Raw genomic sequence first — 7,708 nt, 5'->3', positions numbered from 1 at the left:
ACCTGGGTGGCTCACTTGTCAAATGTCTGCCTTCAGCTCGGGTCATGATCCCAGGGTCCTGGGATCCAGCCCTGCATCGGGTTCCCTGATTGGCGGGAAGCCTGCTTCTCCCTCTCCCCCTCCCCCTGCTTGTGTTCCCCCTCTCGCTGTCTCTCTGTCAAACAAATAAATAAAATCTTTAAAAAAAATTCTTCATTAAGCAATATTTCATTAAGCAGTTCTATAAACCAGAAAGCGTCCACTTTTGAAAAACACCAGGGGGAATAGGCTCATTTGTGTAGGTGAGAGCTTGCAATTAGGCAGATTCCTTGAACCCCTAAGACCTGAAATTAACAATTTCAACAACTAAACTCTATTTCTCTACCACCTTAGGATGCTCTTTGATGAGTTTGCCCAATATTTGCATATAATTGGACATGAAAAATGAGAGTATCCAGGGTTTATACCTTCCTATGATACCTTTAGCACCATCCTACTGAGAGTGGGGAGGGGCTGGGACTGGGTCAGGTCTGAGTACTATTCCCTTAATATGTTACAGCCCATAAAATGCCCCTTGGGGAGGGAGTGTAAGTTTGATCCTAATTAATTCTCAAGTCCACGGAGGTAGCACGAGCACGTGCAGATAACAATAAGAACTGCTGACCCTCTATAGAACACTAGTTATCAGGCTCCAGGTTAAATCAAAGAAAAAATTTGCATCATCCCTGGGAATTTGTTGGATTTTCATCCCATGATTAGGTTATATGATACAAGTTGACTTTTAGAAATGGAAGTTACCCAGGTTGGCATTACCTACTCACATCTGAATATGCCCATCAAAGCACCCAGGTGTCACTTTTTAAAGGATACTATGGCCAGTCTACTCAACTCCCTTGCAAGATAGTCAAGTAATCTGTTTCGCCTTCAGGGGTAATATTACCCACTGGGTATGTTAGAGCTTATGAATAGGCAGATGCCTTGTGCCCCCAAGATTCTGCTCCTGGGACTCAGCCTCTCCAGATACCTGCCCTGTTTCAGGTCCCTGGCTACCCTGGCCTTCTGGCTGGCAGGAGCACACTACAGATTCCACCAAAGGGCTTTGGGAATTGGGGGCCCTCCAGACCTGTGGAGCTCGGGTGCATGACTAACCACCCGTATAGACTCCACGATGGAGGGAGCACACCTACTGAAAATTATTCTGAGGTGGCAGCTTTAAACTGGCAACAGTCAGTCTTCATTTGGACTTGAGGTCTGATTGGGTCCCAGGCTTCTCCCATTATCAGGGCTCCCAAGTATTTCCTGTTGAAGGAAACAAGGATGAATCAGTGCAGCCCCTCCCTCACATTTTGCCTTCATGGGGAATATGAGTCAGTGGCTCGTTTAGGGCTTATGACTGGGTAAATGCCTTGTTTTCCCAAGGTCCTGCTCCTGTGATCAGACTCTCCCAACCCTCGCTATGTTCCACATCGCTGATAATCCTGAAATGAGCTGCAAGCGCCTGTGTAATACATACCCCCTTAGTAAACTCTGGCAGCTGGGGCTTACAAGGACTGGGGATCTAGGGCCTGGGCCCAAACACCTGTATAGCTTCCAGAATATAAGGAGCCCATATCTCAAAAGGTGCCACTCTGAGGTGGCAGGGGCAAGCGGGCTACAGTCATTCTCCATTGAGACTTGCTACTGATTGTGTACCAGGCTTCTCCCACCAGAGCTCCAAGGTGTACTTTATTGGACTATACTGGAAAGTCAGTCACATCTTCCCTGGCAAGTCAGCAGTATAGTATCCCCCAGTATTGCCTTCAGGGGGAATAGGCTCATTTGTGTAGGTGAGAGCTTGGAATTAGGCAGATTCCTTGAACCCCTAAGACCTGTTCCTGTGACCCAGCCTTTCCCTCCCTTGCCTGATCCATGTCCCAGGCTACTCTGACCTGCTGGCCCATGCCTACACACCCTGTCAGCCAGCCTTGGGCAACCGAGGCCCTCCAGGCCCGAGAGACTTGGGCCTATCTCCAATCACCTGCTCACCACAAATCTTCCTGAGGTGGGAGCTTTAAACTGGTGACAGTCAGTCCCTATTTGGATTTGCTGCCTATTGGGGTCCTAGGCTTCTCCACCAATCAAGGGTTCCAGGTGTCTTGTATTGGAGGCTATCATGGCAAGTAGGCCTGACAAGGCAGTCCAGATTCCTCCAGGTCTGCCTTCTGAGAGAATATGCACATTTGTGTAGTTTAAGATTTGGAATGAGGCAGATGTCTAGTACCCCCAAAAAGCTCATTTTTGTGACCTGGCATATCCGGACACTTACTCTGTTCCAGGCCTCTGGCTACCCTGTCCTGCAAGGGCATATGCCTGTGAACTATGCAATCCATTGGCTGCCTTTGGACAGCCTGGGCCTTCCATGCTTGTGTGGCTTAGGCTGGTCCCCAAATACTTGCACAGTCTCAGGGTAGAGAAAGTCCGCCCCGAGAAAATTACTCTGAGCAGCTTTCAACTGGCAACAGTCAGCCCCCATGTGGCCTTCTAGCCTGATGGAGACCCAGGCTTCGGGAACCAGGACTCCCAGGGATATTCAGTAGGATATTCACCATGGGGAACCTAGTGCGTGGGATTAAGCAGATGCCTTGCACCCTCAAAAGCCTGTTCCTGAGACCCGACTTCTCCCAGCACTTGCACGTTTCTTGGGCTGTGGTGCAAAGCCTGTGCATGAGCAGTAAGCATCCCATCAGTTAACCTTGGACAGCCAGGGCCCTTCATACCTGCAGAACTCTGGTCCATCCCGTCACCTCTGTAGCTTCCAGGGCAGAGACAGCCCATATCCTGAAACCTTTTTGAGGCAGTAGCTTTAAACTGGCGATAGTGAGTCCTCATCCGGACTGGCTGCCTGATAGGGTTCCAGGATTCTCCAGCAATCGAGGTTCCCAGGAGTCTCTTACGGGAGGACAACTTGGCCAGGCAGCCCTGCCCTACCTGGGAAGGCACTGGAGATTGCCCCAGCTCTGGCTTCAGGGGAACTGTTCCCCACTGGGTAGGTAGAGTTTGCAATAGGCAGCTGCCTAGTTGGCCAATTATCTGCAGCTGGTTTTTGGCTCTGCAGATTGCGCACGCATTCAGACTGCGCATGCGCACTAAATATTCAGTGAGCCGGCCTGGGGAACAGAGGTTCTCCAGAACAGTAAAGCCACGCTGTCCGCGACTCCTTGCGTATCCTCCTGGGTGGAGGCAGCCCATCCCCTGAAAATCCTTCTGAGGTTTCAGGTGCTAATGGGTGGCAGATTCCATTTAAACCTGCTGCCTGATAGAGTCTCGGCTTCTCTCCCAGATGTGTCTTAATGGAGGATCAGTGCACTAACCAGGCCATCCAGAACCAGGTAAGGCAGTCCAGATTTCTCCAGCTCTGCTTTCAGGGGGAATATGCACCTTTGTGTAATTCAGGGGTTGGAATTAGTCAGATGACTTGTACTCCCAGGACTGTGTCCTGTGAGTCAGCCTCTGCCAACACTTGCCCCCCTCCCCAGGTGCCTGGCTACCCTGCCCGGCCGGGACCCTGCATAGGCAGTAGGCAGCTCCTCAGCTGACTTGGGGCAGCCTAAGCCCTTCTGGTCTATGGGGCTTGGGGCAATCTTCAGCCCCCTCATAGACTCCAGCGTGGAGGAAGCCCACTTTGTGAAAATCATTCAGAGGGGGTGGCTTTAAACTGGCACAGTCAGCCTCCGTTTGGACTTGCTCACTACTGAGGTCCCAGGCTTTTCCAGCAGAAAAAGTCCCCCAGGTCTCACTTATTGGAGGATCACCTGGCCATCAGGCCCCGCCCCTCCCTGGCAATGTCACTAACTCCAGTTCTGCCTTCAGGAGCTATGTTCCCCACTGGGTAGCCAGGGTTTGTGATTAGTGTTGGATGCCTTGTTCCCACCCACGGCTTGCTCCCAGGGGTCCTCCCTGCCTGTGAAATTCCAGCATGGCCCCAACCACCTGCATTGTCTCTGGGTAGAGGGAAGGCACTTCCCAAAAGTTCTGAAAGGGCTGCTGCAAACGGGTTATAGTCATCCCCCTTTTGGACCTACTTTCTAATTAGGTCCCAGGCTTGTTTTATTGGATGAAACCTCTTGCCAGCCAACCGTGCCTTATACTGGGGTTGAGATCTGATTCCTCCTGCTTTGCCTTCAAGGAGAGTATGTGCTTTTCTATAGGTCAGGTCTTGGAATTAGGTTGATACTTTATACCCTTAAGAGCTTGCTCTTGTGACTAGACCTTGTTGATACTTGTCCTGTTCACAATCCTCAGCTCCCCTCACTTTTGAGTCCAATGCATGTGCAGTTTGCACTCATTCAGCTGGCCTGGGTGGCCTAATGTGTTTTTTTTCTCCTCTCATAAGAGTTGAAAAGCCCTGGTTGTGCTTTATGTAGCATCAGAGGCCCTGGTTCCTTTCATATGCTGGTTAGCTGTTGTTTAACATGCCACCTCCTGGGTAAAATTTTCTTACCCTCACATGTACCTTGCACTCAGCAGAAGAGTATAGGGGAAAAAGAGGGAATGTTTCCTCCCTTTAAATACATTGCCTAGATGATTGATTATGCATAATAACATCTCATTATAATTATTTACTAGAATTACATGTCATGGCAATATCTGCAAAGAAGCGCAGGGCGTTTAGTCTCTTTAATTATAATTTCTTATTCTACTTAAATTAGAAATTCTAATTTCTTATTGTAACTGCAACCTGTGTGTCATGTGCCCAGGTAAAAATCAGGTGTTCTTTTTAAATGAGAAAAGGAAGAGAATGAATGCTCAAGATAAATACTAGTGTCTTCCACAGCAATCATGAATAACTCTAGAACTTATGCTGTATTGAAGTAGACAGACAATACATCATTGTACCCTGAGGAGAGAAAGCAGAATGATATATATATGCACAGGATAGTACCTAAATAAAGAAGGAAAATCCAAGTGGAGAGGGAGATACAGGCTTCCAGTTATGGAATAAATGAGTCAGAATAAAAGGCACAGCATAAGGAGTACAGTCAATGATACTGTAATAGCCACGTAACAGGACAGAGGGTAGCTACACTTGTGGTGAGAGCAGCATAATGTATAAACTTGTCAAATCACTAAGTTGTACACCTGAAACTAACATAACATTGTGGGTTAACTATACTGAAAAAAGAAAGATAATCTGATATCACTGAAGAAAGACTGACCCAAGAAAGCTTTCTAAAAGGAGCAAGTTAGTAAAGATAGTTAAAATTGAAAAGTAACAGCATATAGAATGATTTAAAGGATTAAGATGATTAGAAGGTATCTAAATGATTCCTAGGTTTTTCACTTGAATAACTAAATAGATGTGAAAAAGTAACAAAAATTATCATAGTGTCTTTTCAGTGGATGTTGAATTTTTGGGGGGCATGTTTAATAACTTGTTTACTCCTAGAACATTCAAATGGAATTGTATAATCCTGAATACATGTATCTCCTGCTAGAAAAGCATTTATTCACAGTTTATCATGCTCATTTGTATCTCCTCATAGTAAGTTCTCATCTCAGTAAGAAGAGAAGCAAATTTTCAGTTCATACAGGATACCAAATATTGCTACCTTGAACTGATGTGCAGCTCAGGAAAAAGTTCTGCCTGGGAAGTTAAATACACATTCATTGTATATCTGTAAGACTGTAGATTATGCATGGAAACTGTAGGAATGTCCTTATAACACTTTGCCCAGAGGATGCATAAAATTAGAATGAGAAAAGCAAAGGACTGATGATGGAGCCCTGAGAACACTAATATTTTGAGTATTACTACAAACAGAATAAGACCTGAGGAAAACTGAGAAGGAGAGGCCAGAAAAGGGCCTAGGAGTTCCAGGAGAACATGCCTCAGAAGCGTAGGAGGAGTAGGTGTCAAGAAGGAGGCAATGATCAATAATATGAAATATATTCAGACAGTTCACATAGAAGGACCAGATATATCATTAGGTTTGCCATCATGTATTACATCAAAAAAGACACACTGAGTACTTGCTATGTGCTGGGCATTATTCTAGATGCTCAGTATCCAGGATTCCAAAAAAAAAAAAAATACAAATTCCTGCCTCATGAAGCACTAAGAAACCAGAAATATGTGCATGTTAGGCAGTAGGAAGTGCTCTGGAGAAAATGAGCAGAAAATGAGGATATGGCGTATTGGGGGTTGAACTTATACGGAGAGTATTCTAAGAGAAAATGAAGGTGATCTGTGAGCTTGCTGAGGACAGGTTTAGTAAATCTGTGGGCTTTGGAGGCAGGTTGGATGGAGAAGTGATCTTGAGAGAAGAGTTAAAGAATTTGGCTCTCCCTCAAGTAAGGATAGGGCACATCCCATCAAGAAGAACAGCAAGCAGGAGAGAGTCATCAGCAAGGGCTCACTAGGAGGGCACCCTTGGAGAATGTCAGGCAAGAGGAACCCAGTGCCATCTAGGGCTGTCCGAACACATTCTGGAGTCAGGCTGTCAGAGTTCAACTGATTTGAACTGATCAGTTGAATCAGAGTTGAACTGATCAGTTCAAATCACTCCTATGAGAGCTTGAAAAAGGATCTTACCTCTGTAAGCCTCAATGTTCTTACCAATATTATGGGTGACAGTTATTCCTTCTTGATTCATTACTGGTTAATGACATAGTTTCTTAGTAGGTTATTTTTAAATTCCCCGAATCAATATACTATTTCTCCAAAAAGCAAGTAAGGCCATGAGTTCGTATGTGTCAATAAGCCCCTATAAGTTGTAAAGTATGAAGAAATCTAGATAAACTAAAAATCCTTTTGCCAGAAAAAAAACATTGATTGGTTTAACAGACTTCCTCTGAACAATGTATCTTACTTTATTTACATTAGCTCTTAAGGAGTAGTATGAAGTAATACATGAGTCCTTTCTTGGTGTTATAAGCAGGAAAAATACCAAATATTGCTACCTTGAACTGATGTGCAGTTCAGGAAAACTGAGTTCTGTTCTTAGAGTTAATATTTCAGAAAGCTTTGGGAAGGAGTACATGAGCTTACAAAATTGTAGGTTTGGTTTTGTTTGGTTGTTTGTTTGCTTGGTTTTTGTTTTTCCTGCAAAGGAGGGTTGAAATAGCCAAGCAAAGAAGTCTTTAACTCCAAATTAAACAAGTAGAATGAGGTAATTCTATTAGATCTGTAGACAATCAACAATTTCCAATAGTTATTATCCATAAGAGCATCTAGAGTGATGATTAAAAATGTCCCAAATCCGTATTTGCAACAACTACCACGGGTCGTTCTGATGTAGTTTGTGCATGGACCATGTATTTAAAAAGTACAGGATAAATAAACATGAGTAAACTTTATATTTTTAACGGTTGGTGTAAACAAGACCGAATTGTTCCATATAATACAGCTTTGTAGAATCTATGGAATTAAATATACTTAATACAAAATAAGCCAGAAACAATCTTCTGGGATTTAAGTGGTCAGTGATGCAAGGGCCATCCAGGCTGTTTTCCCGGCACCGGGCAGTGGCCAGGCAGGACCTACCCCGGGAGGGAGCGACCGCGCGGGGTTGGGTGAGAGGTGGGGGGATGTGCCTCCATCCAGCCGGCGAAAGGCTTCAGTCCCCTTCCGCAGCCGAGGCGGCAGGCAGCGGTCCTTCTCCCGCGCCCGGCTCCCGGTGACGCCTGCGGGGGAGCGGCGCCTCCCGGGAAGCGGAGCGAACGCTGTCGCCCCGCAGGTGCCCGGTCCACG

The sequence above is a fragment of the Callorhinus ursinus genome, unplaced genomic scaffold, assembly GCF_003265705.2.
Source record: "Callorhinus ursinus isolate GAN/ISIS: 27379988/994484 unplaced genomic scaffold, GSC_fseal_2.0 scaffold9, whole genome shotgun sequence".
NCBI classification, from domain to species: Eukaryota; Metazoa; Chordata; class Mammalia; order Carnivora; family Otariidae; genus Callorhinus; species Callorhinus ursinus.
The sequence above is the reverse complement of the archived record's forward strand: the minus strand, read 5'-3'. Positions refer to the sequence as shown.